Below are 15,061 nucleotides of genomic sequence, written 5' to 3' on the forward strand. Positions count from 1 at the left end.
ATGAATAAATATATGAATAAATAAATACATTTAATGGTATGTATAAAGGTAAAGGTATCCCCTGTGCAAGCACCAGGTCATGTCTGACCCTTGGGGTGACGCCCTCTAGCGTTTTCATGACAGACTCAATACGGGGTGGTTTGCCAGTGCCTTCCCCAGTCCTTATCATTTACCCCCCAGTAAGCTGGGTACTCATTTTACCGACCTCGGAAGGATGGAAGGCTGAGTCGATCTTGAGCCGGTTGCTGAGATTGAACTCCCAGCCTCATGGGCAGACAGCTTCAGACAGCATTTCTGCTGCCTTACCACCCTGTGCCACAAGAGGCTCTATGTATGTATACATTGTGCCTAATATAAATAAAATAATAAACAAAATAAACTGCAATGTTTTCTAAATATTATTTTTTGTTAACACAAACAAATGTTTAAACACTGCACAAGTCTACCACAAGTAAAGATTGAACAGGACCCCAAGATAAAGACTTTCAGTGGGTTTAAAGTGCTCTAGATAAATCGGCTGTCTAAGGCCCACCTGAGTCTGCAGTGAATTCAACCACTTTCTCTTCCTGAAGCACTACGGACCCATTGCTTTTCATAATCAACAGCATGAGCTAAATGGACCAACGGCCCAGCTTGGTATAAGGCAGCTGCACATGCCCTTCAGTTGAGTCGCTGCTACAAAGCGTTTGAGATTACTTCACCAATTACTACATCCTAAAACTGCTTCTCCACTGTAAGTGGACTGTGTATAACAAGTAAACAAGTAATTCAACTCTTAGTTATTTTCTAAGCATCTGTCAGTCACTTGCAAGGAAACAAAAGACCCATCAATTGCCTTCTGTACTTCTTAAACAAATTCTTCCTTATTCTAGCCAAGGACAAACACTCACACTATATTTTATCAGCAAAAATTCAGTAAGAGTTCTCCACCAGCACCTTTTTAGATGTCTCCCAGTACTTTTCAGATTGTCCAGATTCATGGTAAATAGGAGGGCTGGGTAGGAGAGGCCAGCAAGAGCAACCTTGTTGATAGCTTCCAGGAACTTCACAATCCACATTTCCACTACAACCTCTACAGAATATGCATTTGGAATTCTAAAATCCCCCAAAGCATTTTGGATTCCAGTAGGAATCATAGAGTTAGAAGGTACCTCCAGGGTCATCTCTAGGGTCCAACCCCCTGCAGAATGCAGGAAATTTACAACTACAAATTCACAAATTCATGAGTCTCTATGGCACACCATTTTTACTGGTTCAATACCCGGCATCTCAATGTAAACCAGGCAAAAGGTGATATGTGAGAGCCAGTGCTGGATCCAGAGTCTGATTCAGTATAAGAAAGATTCATATGAAATACTTTATATCCTGTTCTAAGGCCCTATCACACAGGCAAAATGATGGCTAGAATGAGAAAAGATAAAACCTTGTATTATTTTTAATCATGTAACATTCTCAAAGTTCTACCTCAAAAGATTTTAACAGACTTTTTCAACTCCTGCAGGGTTAAGACATGGCAAAGATGGACGCACAGATGAAAATGTTACACAATGTTGAGATCCACAAAGGCCTACTCCATCCATAGTTTCTTGAATTGGGGGAAACTCTTAAGAGGGCGTTCCAATGAATCTCCATGGGTGAGAAGGGAGCATTATGGGAAGAGAGGTGCTATCAGAGTAGTGAAGCTGGTAATACTTGCTGCCTTGGGTACAATATCTAACTTTGTTCTTGTTTGTTATCAACCTTATAATTTGCTATAACAATGTCTGTCTAATGCTTTTGTGTGCTTTTATTGCTCCATGTTTGTTTGTTTTACTCATTTAACTGCTTTTAATCTCAAAGATCCCTTGTCATTGGGGGTGGAGGGTGAGAGGCATTATATTCCTCATGGGAAATTAATTACAAGCAGCCATAGGAAGCTAATTCTGACTTCAGCAACAAATTGAAATATAAGTACTTATTTTATTAAATCAATGGAATTTGAGTTAATATCTCATAGGCACCACAATCCAACCTTTAGTAGTTTCAGACTTCTCCACATTTACTCTTGTCAGTAATGACATACACATACTCTGTGTTCCTACACTATTTTATTTTCAGAGACTGAAAAAATTGGGGGACTCCTAGGTGACATAGGTGACACAGATAATCAAGAATGTGTAACTGATATTTATAGGAATGGTTTCTTTTACACATTATCTGAAATATTTTTTGAGTTCTGGTTACTTTCCCCCCAAAATTACAAGATTATTATAGAGTTCAGGGCACCACAAATAAACTTCCTTGGTCCAGTCATGCTCCTGTGCTATTGAAAGCAGTGCTGATATCAGAATAATAGGTACAGCTTACTCTATCTTTTTATGACCAATGTGGGGTATGGCTTTGCTAGTCAAAGCTATATAGTTAGCTGTTTTCAATACTATGGGAGCCAGACTATAACAATAATTCTAGTTTTGAAAATGTTGGTCTTTTTGTAGGTTCAGCCCTCAGTCCACCTTGTACCTTCTAGGTTCAAGTTCCTATACCTCCCTCTTGCTGTTTTCCATATTTTGAGATTCACTTGTTGAAGGAGATACTGTAGCATAGCATTTAAGACAATACTGATCTACCCATTGAGGTGAATTGTATTGAAGCTTTGCAGCTTCTTTTGGGGGTGCTGTTCCATGGGATTTTGATCCTGTATTGCAAAAATGGCCATGAGTATTGGGCCAGCAATGTTTGTAACAGAATGGTTTGTACTCAACCAGAATAACTGCATGCAGCAACTGTACAGTAATATGCCAGCATTTTTCCAAGGATGTGGGATGGGATTTCTGTATCATTATCCCATGCTTCATGTGTGGGAGACTCATGTAGAAACTGTTGAGGGAGAATGGTTGTTGAGTATGTACATGGGGGGGGGCATTTGCAGCAGTAAAACTTTGAACTAGGGGATCTCCCTCCCTTGTTTAGCGCTGTGTGTGTGTGTGCGTTAAGTGCCATCAGATCATTTATAGTGACCCTTCCAAAACATCTGATTATTAGCAGTCATCCTCAGGTCTTGTAAACTTAGGGTTGTATTTTCCTTTGTAAAGTTGATCCATCTGATAGGTCTTCTTTTTCCTCTGCTGCCTTCAGCTTTCCCTAGCTTTCTTGTTTTTTCCTGTGAATCTCGTTATTACATAATATGACCAAAGTAGGATAGCCTCAGTTTAGTCATTTTAGCTTCTATGGAGAGGTCAGGCTTGATTTGATCTAGGACCCATATATTTGTCTTTTTGGCACTCTAAAATGTCAATAAAACTCTTCTCTAGTACGACATTTCAAATTAATCAACTTTCTTCCTTTCTGCTTTCCTTAACCTTAACACCCATACATAGCAATACTATGAATTATCTTGATTTTGGTTACCAGAAACATAGCCATACACTTAAGAATCTTTTCTAGCTCCTTCACCACTGCCCTTCCCAGTGTCAGTCTCATTTTGATTTCTTGGTTGCAGTCTCTTTTGATGGAGCCAAGGAACAGAAAATCTTGAATACAAGATGATCTTGACGGGCTAGAAAACTGGGCTAAAATGCATACAATGAATTTCAATAGTGATAAATGCAAAGTTCTTCATTTAGGTGGGAAAAATCATATGCATCACTATAGGATGGGCAATAATTACCTTGGCAGTAGTATGTGTGAAAAAGATCTGGGGGACTTAGCAAACCGTACACTAAACATGAGTCAGCAGTGTGACTTGGTAGCTAAAAAGGCAAATGGGATTTTGGGCTATATTAAAAGAAGTATCATGTCCAGATGACATTAGCTGACATTTCTGCTTTACTCTACTCTGGTTAGACATCACTTGAAGTACTGTGTTCAGTTTTGGGCACCGCAACTGAAGAAAGATGTAGAGAAACTGAAGCGTGTCCAGAGGAGGGCTACAAAGTTGGTGGAGTGTTTGGAGACCAAGTCGGATGAGAAAATGTTGAGGTCTGTTTAGCCTGGAGAGAAGATGGCTAAGAGGTGATGTGATAACCATCTTCAAATACTTGAAGGATTGTCATATATAAGATGGAGCAGAGTTGTTTTCTGATGCCCCAGGGGGGTGGACCAGAACCAATGCATTGAAATTAATTCAAAAGAATTAAAGGCTAAACATTTGGAAAACGTTCCTGACAGTCAGAGCGGTTCCTCAGTGGAACAGGCTTCCTCAGGAGGTGGTCACTTCTCCCTCTGTGGAAGGTTTTAAGCAGAGGCTAGATTGTCATCTGAAAGAAATGCTGGCTTTAGGCATATTGTGAATGGGTGGGCAGGAAGGGATGTCCCAGTGTTTGTCTCTTGTGACCCTTCCTTACATATCCATTACATTGCTGATTGCCGCTGTGGGATGGTAGGTGAATTTCCTCCATGCCAGGCTAGATTCTGGAGATTTTTGGTGGGGGTTCACTTGAGCATGAAATTGGGGTCACTATGGGTGGGTAGGTAGTTGCGAGTTTCTGCATTGTGCAAGGGTTGGACTAGATGACCCCAAAGATCCTCTCCATCTCTATAATTTTCATTTTTTCATCCTCAGACTTAAAGTTGAGCAGTGTTTTTCTTCTTAATGGTTAACTGGAATCCTGCTTTGACAATTTCTGCTTTAATCTTCATCAGTAGTCATTTCAAGTCTTCACGCAGTGTGAGAGCCAGTGCGGTGTAGTGGTTAAGAGCAGCATTATCTGGAGAACCCGGTTTGATTCCCCCTCTTCCACATGCAACCAGCTGGGTGACATTGGGCCAGTCACAGTTCTCTTAGGGCTGTTTTCACAGAATAGTTCTGTTAGAACTTTCTCATCCCCACCTTTATCACAAGGTGTCTGTTATGGGAAGAGGAAGGGAAAGGTCTTTGTAAGATGCTTTGGGAATTTTTTGGGTAGTGAAAAGTGGGGCACAAAAATCAGCTCTTCTAATATGATATCATCTGCATATCTCAAATTTTATCCCATTTGATTCTTCCCCCTGAGGTGGAGTACTTAAAGTGCATTGAATTTAGTGGGAACATTTATACTTCTCCACATTTTGGTAGATTATGGGTGGGGTGAGAGAGCTAGAATGCTGACTAAGTCCTTTTCTCCCATCATAGCTCCTGATGCTGCCAATTTCTAGCACACTTGCTGGTACAACTATGCCAGAATTAAGCACACACCAGTGCAGCATTAGCAGGGCACTGCATCATTGTATCTCCAGATCAACGCTGCTAGGTATATCAGGCTATGAACCTAAGGCTGGGTGTATCAGCCAATGAACCCTCATTGAGCCCTACTAGACTATTATGGATGGATTAAAGAAGAAAGATCAGCTGTCCACCCCCGGGGCCTATTAGTGGATACACCTTGGTTGTTTTTGCCGCAGAGTATTGGATGATATATGACTGTTTGGTTGGGTTTTAAAATTGTTTATGGGTTTTATTGGGGTTTTTACGTTTATTGTTAGCCGCCATGAGCCTCCGTGGGAGTGAAAGGATGAAAATATAATAAATAAATAAATGAATACATGAATAAATGAGAACATTTACTTGGCAGGATATTCCACTGAAAACTTCCAAATTACATATTTAAGGTAGCATGGCTTCATTTGCCCTTGCTAAATACAAGTGCTGTTTCTCAAGTGGTTCTTTTGTATTTACAGGGGCAAAAAGAAGAGCAAATTATTGTTTTGCTTTAATAACTGATTATAACTGGGCAAATGTAAAACTCACAAATTAGTAGCAATGTTTAAGCTCAGTCTCACTATTGTTTAAATGAGTGGGAGTTTCGCCAATCTTCAAGAGGGCTCTCTAAAAAAAAATATGTTGTTGACTGTGATCACACTTCTTCAGACTTGAAGCTGCCAGACTCATTAAATAACTCATATGAATAAGAAAACATTTAAAGAACACCACTTCAATCACATTATCAGGCTATCTGTACTTTTCCATTCACTGCTGTCTATGTGCAGCTACTTTCCTTTTCATGCTGTGTTACCAGGATGGTAATACCCTAATAATTCCTGGTTTGTGTCCATGATAATGCACTGGGTAAAACTTGACTTGATTGACCCTCAGTGTGTGTGGGGGGGGGTGTCCCACCAATAGGAAAAAGGCAGCCGAGGGATTTGCTCAGGAAACACTGAGCACTTGGACTGCCTTTTTGCTATTGGTGGGAAAACTCATGCCGGCCGCTCTCCCCAGGAGACCTGTCTTTGTAGAGCTGCCTATGAAAGGCTGCATCCTGGCCTCATGGGTTGGTCTTTCCCTGGAGGAGCCCCTGAAGGAGACTGGCTGGTATGGGCATGGGCATGGCTTGCCTTCAGAGCAGCTGGCTATGGCCCACCTGGGACAGTGCCACCAGCAGTATCCTTTTCAGAAAAGGAGGCAGCCAGTTGCTGCATCAAGGAGGCTGGCTGGGGTGGTGGCCCAAAGTGTCCTGCCTGGCTGCGATGTGTCTCTGGAGTGGCTGGCAGTGCTCCAGCTGGAACGGCACTGCCACCATGGCCAGCCTCCTATTGGGGGCTCAAAGGGGAAGTCAGCCACCCCCTGGAGTTACTGCTGCTGCCCAAGGAGTCCAGCCAGGGCAGCAGTGGCACCCACACAGTCAGGCCATGGCCAGCACCCCAATTAAATGTTACTTTGTTTTATTAGTAAACAATTTACATTAACATAAAAATACATTTTTAATGATGCATCAGTACCTCCTGAAATTCATACCAGCCACAGTCTGTCCTGTTGAACAGATATCCAAATGGCTGTAGTAACTCCATGCCTTCTCTTTCTAGGTTTGGCTGTCTTTGCAATTTTTTTATGAGTCACTGCTTAATACTTTTGGAGAATATTTAGTGGCTTCAAAGATGGTGTAGGATTACATTAAAGTACATAAATTCTGTGCAGTAAGTGGAGACCTACATTTTACAGAGGCTTTCACTTTCAATGATAAATAGAAGAGTGAGAAATCCCATGTAGATCTTTAAAACAAAAGCCAAAATCCCACTATCTGCCCATGCAGTACTCTCCAACCTATAAACATCCATTTCCTTTTTAATTTAGTTCTTGAGAAACTGCACTCATCACTCTGACAAAAAAATCAATATGACATCAGTTCTTAAAGGCTAACATGCCATGCACTATGTGAAGATGGGATAGTGCACCACTAGATCTGTTCTAGATCTGCACCACTACTGATCTATTCTAGGTCAATGAAATAAGAAAGAAATTTGGGCTTTTCTTAAATACTAAAAAGACAAAATTAATGATCACCTCAAAAACAGACACATCACAATAACAATTGATGGTTTAGAGAATGCATTGCAGAATTTATTTTTCTTGATATGCATGGCAATTGTAGTATAGAAATAAAATGTTGAATTGCTCAGCAATGATGAGCTTGAACCAAACATGGAAAAGGACATAAGCCTGACTACCAAATGTAGATTAGTTAGAGCTATCATAAATCAGACAAGAATTGATTCATTTGAACTCTGGTATTGGAGAAGGCTTCTGTGATTTCTATGGACAGCAATGAGAAGAAAGGACTCCCTGGAGAAGACTCTAATGCTGGGAGTGATTGAGGGCAAAAGAAGAAGGGGACGACAGACAATGAGGTGGCTGGATGGAGTCACTGTTTGCACAGTTGGTGCAAACTTAAATGGACTTTGAGGAATGGTAGAGGACAGGAAGGCCTGGAGGATCGTTGTCCATGGGGTCGCAATGGGTCAGACATGACTTCACACATAACAACAACATGGACAGCAAAGGAAATACTACAGCATATAAAGAGTATATCACTGGTAGGCAAAATCACAAAACTCTGGCTCACTTATTTTGGCTATATCATACAATGTAACTCAATGGAGAAAGCAATTGTGCTAGGATTAATCAGGGGGAAAAGGAAACCAGGCCGACAAAGGGTGTGGTGGCTGGACGAGGTCGGGATGGGCACCAGCCAGAACACTGCATGGCTGAGGGAAGCAGTGTGGGATTGAGGATCATGGCAACAGCTGTGGCATGGGATCGCCAAGAGCTGAACATTACTGAATGGCTTACAACAACAGATCTACTGCAATTATAATTCAAGAAATAACATGTGCATATGGGAGTCCCATGAAAAGGGTCTTATGCTTAGCTACTAGCAAGGAACCCCATTGCAACCAGGATGCAATGGGCACTAGGGCCCAGGGGACACTGGGAGGTGCAGATATCTGTGTGTCTCTCTCTCCCTCTCACTGCGTGTCTCTCAGTGTGCCTCGCAGCAGGAGGCATAGCAAGTAATCAGGCCTGGTTTGTAGGAGGGAAGCACGGCTGGTGTGCAATTTGGGGCAGCTCTCTGTCTCCCTCTCCCTCAGTCACAGCAGGGGCAGCTCTCTCTGTCCATCGCAGCAGAAGCCATAGCAGGTAATTAGGGCCCCTTCTTAGAAGGGAAGCAGGGCTGGTCAGCAGCTTGGGGCAGCTCTTTCTGTTTCCCTCGCAGCATGAGCGATAGGAGGGAATTAGGGCTTGTTTGATCTGGTAGGGCTCTGTGAGTCTTTCTGTGTCTCTGGCACATCCGAGAGGAACGCGGCTAGCATCCAGGAGGGAGTGTGGGAGCTGTAGGGACAGGGCCAATCAGGGTGGGGCCAGCACCCTATTCCAACTCGGACACCCAGACACATTCCACCCCCCAGGCTGTTTCACAAAATAGAGGAACCATGGCCCGTATTGTTATCTTTATACTAAGAAAGCACACATCCTACCTTTAATTTTTTTTATTCATTCAGAACACAGGAATTCTGTGTTGTCTTGAATAGTACTTTAAACATAATCCCATCTGTTCTCAGTGTACTCTTTTTAATACTGGTAGTTTAATTCTTACTGTTCTTTGTAAAACTTTAAGCCAGAAGTAACCCTGGAACCACAGTCACAAAACTTTAGGTGGAGCCCAAGGCCTGCATATGCAATTGAGCTTCATGAGATGTGTGGGATACTATTGTTTTTCAGTAGTGAACTGCAGACAAGAAAAGGAAGGCTTCCACATTTTATTGAGAACAGAAATCATTTTATGGCTTGTAGGAATTTCAGAACCTATGAAAAGTACTTCTAAGAATATGTCACAATTAAAGTCCAGAATGTGGACTCCATATTAACACAATGCAAGTTCAGCAATCACAAAGGTACAGTACAATAAACATTAATTAAAATTACCTGCTACAATGTTTTTATTTTTCTTATTTGACATTCATAACAATTCAATGTCATTATGGGGGAGGGGGGAACCCTGTAGGTTACAGTTTAATGATTATTCATTTGAAGCCCTGCTTCAGACTGTTTAATGTTTATTATTTATGGGGAATGATTAATCACCAGGTTCCATTTCTGCTCCCTGCTGGGACTGCCAAAATCAGACAGCTCTGTATTACCAGTTATTGCCTGTATTTGCAAAAGAGAATCATTGTCTGTGTGCCAAGACCATCCATGAAAAGCAGCTTCACCCCTAAGTGTCCTGAAGAACAAAAGCATATTTGATTATACTAGCTGGCAGAAAGAGCCACACGCAAGAAGAAATCTGACTCTCATGGTTGATTGAATAGGTATGTTGTAAAACTTAGCTCTTCTCTATAATTTAATGAATTGTCACTTGGATGTAAATTGCAGTTTTCTCTCACATAGGCTATTCTAGACTAGCAAATTGTCAAATACATACTAACAATAACAAAGATGGTAAATGAGGCAACTAGACGTTTTCTTTTGTATATCTGTAATCACAACAATTAAGTATTTCAAAAGTAATACTGAAATTTCTGGAATGATTCCCCTTGACACAAACACAGTTAGTCAACGAATATATTAAAAAATATATTTTTGTCATACAAAACATTCATATGATAAAATTTCTGTGAACTCTGCAACCTGCCACAACTCAATTTTATAATTTTTCCTATCAATATCAGATATTTTAGTGATCATGCCAGTTGTATGTAAAATTGCATGGCCAAGTAGTTACCTAAACTGGCCTTGAGACATGACTGCTATGACTCCAGCCCCAAGGATGCTGCCTTGAGCATTATATGTAGGAATGCAGAAATCTTCACATAAATTTTCTTGATCAAAATTGTTTGCTTACATGTGAATGGAACCCTATCATTAAGATTGCATTGCTGTTGCTGTTGGAGATTCATCTCAAACACTATGCCAGTAAATTTTACAGCTTATTAGAACCCCTTTATCCAGGGTTATGGGTCATACCTTAGTGGATAAACTTTGTTTACTTCCATATTGCATCTTGTGGCTACTTTCATACTGCAGGGATGGCAATTCAGTCATTTTTATCATTGGAGCAGTTGCCATGTGCACCCCAGGGACATAGTTGGCTCATTAAAATAACCTCATTTTAAACTACAGATTATTCATTTGCCCTTTGTTGTCCTTTGCAATAGGATACATAATCTAAATATCCTACAGTATAATGAGTCATTGTTGCATTTTGCAAGTGCAAAAGTGAGCTATGCTGCCATTTTAAGGTACAAAGACAACAAAAGAGTGCATTTCAACACAACACATAAAATATCTTTTCCATTTAACAATATGCTTTTTAAGGTGGTGGCAGCAGCAGCTGAATTAGTGGGCAATCAAGCATCCCAGATAGTCTTCCAATAATGGAAAACTTTCAGTCCCAACTGAGGGAGTCGGTCATACTTAACCCCTATCATTTCTGTGTATTTAACAAGAAAGGTTACTACTAATTTTAAGAAAGAATTTTCAAATCAGCATAGTAAAACAATAATATAAAATAAATACTGCATGATGATTGTTGTCTGTATTTTTGTAAATAAAAAAAACTCTAACATCTTGAAAAGGTTTGTATGTTCTGTAATGCAACAGGCATTAGCTCATGGTTTGGTGTGGGTTTAATGCTTCACTTGGAAGCTAGCAACCCTAAGAGGAGGTCTCTGTGCACAGCAGTCTTGAGCCTAGTCAGGTTTATGCACACATAGGTAGCGTGGAATTTGAGAAGATGAACTTATACCAATCTGGCAACCTTACCTTCTCTCTGCAATGCTTTCTTGACCTGAAATAGGCCAGGGGGTGCTATGTGACTAGTTAGGTGACTGCGGAAGCATTATACACGTTTGAAACCCCACTGCCAAACCTCAAGGAATATTTCCAGACCAGACATAGCCAACCTCCAGGTGGGTATGGAGATCTCCTGGAATTGCCACTTATCTTCAGACTATAAAGATCAGCTTCCCAGGCAAAAAAATGGCTGCTTTGGAGGGATGACTCTATAGCATTGTACCCCACTGAAGTTTAGAGATACCAGCCTCCAGGTGGGGCCTGTAAATCCCCAGGAAGTACAGCTCATCTCCAGGAAGTTAGGCTGAAGGGAAAGCTTTCTCCCCTCATATGGATCCCTTCAAAAGGAATGCACGTGGCCCCAAACTCCTCTTGGTTGCTTGGCTGGTAATGTCTGCCCTTCTGAAGCCTGAGGCTTACTGCTAGCAACTGCAGTCCTTGTTGTTGTCCCCAAGGCCAAATTGTTGCCTAATAAAAGAGGATCACCTAGTTTCCCCCAAAGTCACACTGTCTACTTCCCTGTAAAGCTAACTTCACTTGAAGTTTTGGGCCACTTATGCCTTTGATCTTGTAGGACCTTCCTGGCAAAAACTGATTTTTATTTACCAGGCCAGGCTTGAGCAAAGTCACTTCAGTTCCTATGTTTCTCCAGCCATTTACTTGTTCATTACAATTTCAGGCTGTAAATATTCTTTATTTAGATCTTCCTGCAATTTCCAGACTCACAGGACCTATGCTGGTCTGTTTGCACCCTAAAGTACAAACTATTGCTGGTAACGGCTGGCCAAAGCCCAAAGCCTAAAACCAAGGCAGGACACACCTGTACCACTCCACCCCAGGACTCCATCATCATCTCTACTATCCCTGCTCCACTCTAGATTATATAATGGTTGCCAGTTTTCTTCCAGATCAGGTTCAAGGTCTTTACCTTTAAGACTTTACATGGCTTGGGTCCCATCTACCTGCAAGACCGCTTACCTGCTTATGGCCCTTGCAGGGTGCTTCGCTCTGTGGGTATGAATCTGCTGGTCATCCAAGGCCCCAGGACGAAAGCCTGGCCTCTACCAGATCCAGGGCTTTTTCAGTCCTGGCCCCAACCTGATGGAATAAGCTCCCAGAAGAACTGTGGGCCCTGACTGAGCTCTCTGGGTTCTGCAGGGCCTATAAGACAGAGCTCTTCCGGCAGGTGTTTGGTTGAGGTGGGTGGAAGTTCCGAGGTGATAAGATCAGGCCACCCCATGCCCTGAGTTCCAGGACTAGGTGCTAGACCATGTCCAGAACCACTGGCCAATCTACTCCCCTTGGGTTACATCACAAGTAATATTGACTGTGTACCATACTGATGTCAAGGCATTGAGAGATTGGGGAGGAGTCAGATGTGTTAAGCACCATCAATTTTGTAACTCTTTGGATATTGTTAGTATGATGTTTTATGCTATGTTTTATTGAGTTTAAACCGCCACGAGCTGGCTGTGCTTGGGATGGCGGTGGAGATTCCACCAATAGGAGTCTTTGCATGTTGTCAGAAGTATGAATCACTCTGTGTGTGTAGCTGTAACCATGATAGTCTAAATAAAACCAGTAAGGCATCCTAGGAGGTGTTGGTGTTAAGGGTTATGGGCCAATCAGGTCCATCACTGGCATCTGAAAGCCTCTGATTGGCTGTCCACCCACTGGCTACCCCATCAGATTAGAACTCCTGCCCCTAATGGTCTTCCCACAATTCTGCCATGACTTCACAGTCTCTGGCCCCTCATACACTTATCCTGAAGTGAGGTACTATGCTGTAATGCAGAGAAAGCAGGGCGAAAATCAATAAGAATTATGCTCAATAATTACCATGTCAACTAAAATAGATCATGGGTTTTTCTTTTAAATGATATCATCCATTTATTATGTTTAATTTAAATGGAATTAGGATGTTTCAGATACAGTCTCAGTAGAATCTGGTACATACCTCAGTGGGGGAAAATAACCCTTATTAATAGGAGTTCCTTTCTGACTATAGTTGGTATCTCTCTGGCTTTAATTGTACTTCAGGAAATACAAGAACAAGATAAATATTCTATTGGGATTGTGTAAAGATCTATAAAGTTCATTAGAAGTGCAATCTGAAGGTCTAATATGCAAAAACAATGCACTTTAGACCAATTGATTTTCACTCTACATTTTTAAAAAAACTATGCTTCATTGCCCCAACTTGGAAAATTAATTATGTGTTGCTCCTCCAACTATTACTGGCACAGATTTCAAAGGTACTTTATTGTTGCAGTATGTTTCTTAAATATATCTGTACCACATAGTGGCTGTTTATATTTGTAAAGAGCCCCTATGAGCGGAGTGGTCAGCACCCATGGCCGGCACCCATATCTGGCTGTCCAGACTCTACTTGTGCCTGCACAGCCCCTGCAGCAACTGCCCCCAGGAGCCGGAGAGGCATTCACACAGCCTCGCAGCTAGACGCTACCTCACCCTGAAGGAGGGTGCACCCGCAGCACCCTGCCTGCCCATCACTCACCCCAACCACTGCCGTCACATGAGGTTTGTGCGAATAGTGGAGGGGGGGACGGAGGTCTGGGACATTGCAGGGTTCTGCCCTAAGGTGTGTGGCCCTCTGCAGGGTCCAGGGGAGGGAGGCTGGCATGCTCCGCGCCTCTCCCCAAAGCCCTGCACCAGCCTACAAGGCCCTCTTGCAAGGCTCTGGGAGGAGGGAGGGAGGGTGGAGTGTTCTGTACCTTGCCCTGTGGCAGACTACAAGGTTATCTGTGGGGCTCTGGGAGGGAGCAGAGAGGGAAAATGGAATGCTCCGCCCCTCACTCCAAAGCCCCACGCTGGCCTGCAAGGCTCTCTGCATGCCTCTGGAGGGAGGCGGGGAAGGGATGTAGTTCTCTGCACCTTCCCCGTGGCAGACTCCATGGTCCTCCGCAGAGCTCCACACAGAGGCAGAGAGGCCGGAGCAATCTGCCCCTTGCCACGAAACCCCGTGGCGGCATCCAAGGCCCTCCCCGCGGCTCCGGGGGCAGGTGGAAATGTTTTCCACACTGCTGGCCCTGGCCGGGGAGGGGGGCTGCTTTTATGCTAGTGTCTACATAAGTCGTAAAATGGAAGGCAATACGATAAACATTACCAACACTCTTTGTGCTGCAACTATAGTATTGTTCAGATACAATGTCTAATAATGATTTGGCACTGCAAAATGTTTTATGGATTTCAAGCTTGCTCTGTTATCACATGTAAGACACACGTGCACTAAACATGGATCAGTAGATCAATGATCTATTTTCCAAATTCAGTCTAAATTCACACTTAAGTATTCTGTGTGTATGGAAATAAATTGTTTACAGTCATGTCCAAAAGTAAATCTAAAAATACCATCCACATAATTATCAGCACTAAGCAAATGAGATATAACAGTGCTCAGACACTATTGTGTCAGTTAGATTTGCCATCCCTCTGGGCAAGCTCCTTCACCAGGCCTCCTAGCTCCAGTAGCAGCAATGAGCAACTTTTCACAATGACAATATCTTGATGTCATTTTCAGCCTGAACCTAGAAATGACATCACAATACTATAGTATAAATGAGCAAATGAGTACAGTATCTTGATATTACTTCTGGATACAAACCAAAGGTGATGTCATAACGTCACATAGCATTGCTTCTTGTCCCATAAAGGCTCCAACTGATTGCCAGCACTTAGCTTGCAATGTTGTGTCCCTGGGTTGCTCTTAATTAAAGATACTACTTCTATATATAAGGAAAGTAACCTTCTGTTACTTTTTAGTCTAGCCCAGACTACTAAACTAAAGGGTCTTTAATTAAGAGGGAGCCTGAGGAGGCTAAAATTTGGGGAGGGGAAGGTCTTCAGTAAAGTATAATGCCATAGAACCCACTTTCCAAAGCTATCATTTTCTCCAGGTGAACTGATCCCTGTCACCTGTCAATCAGTTGTAACCCAAGGAGATCTCCAGCCTGGAGATTAGCAATCCTAGTTACAAGTACAGAAGGACCATGGGAGATCCAGACAAAGTAAAAA

The 15,061-nt window shown here is 42.3% G+C and overlaps 1 long non-coding RNA gene across 1 annotated transcript in view; it reads left to right on the top strand.

The window, feature by feature from the left end:
• Nucleotides 1–9,200: 9,200 nt before the first annotated feature.
• LOC143841289 (uncharacterized) overlaps nucleotides 9,201–15,061 on the top strand; it is a 38,297-nt gene continuing 32,436 nt past the window's right edge. Inside the window, exon 1 of the long non-coding RNA XR_013232657.1 lies at nucleotides 9,201–9,543. This is a non-coding gene — a long non-coding RNA (uncharacterized LOC143841289). The remainder of the gene's footprint in view (nucleotides 9,544–15,061) is intronic.

Source organism: Paroedura picta, chromosome 1, assembly GCF_049243985.1.
Source record: "Paroedura picta isolate Pp20150507F chromosome 1, Ppicta_v3.0, whole genome shotgun sequence".
NCBI lineage: Eukaryota > Metazoa > Chordata > Lepidosauria > Squamata > Gekkonidae > Paroedura > Paroedura picta.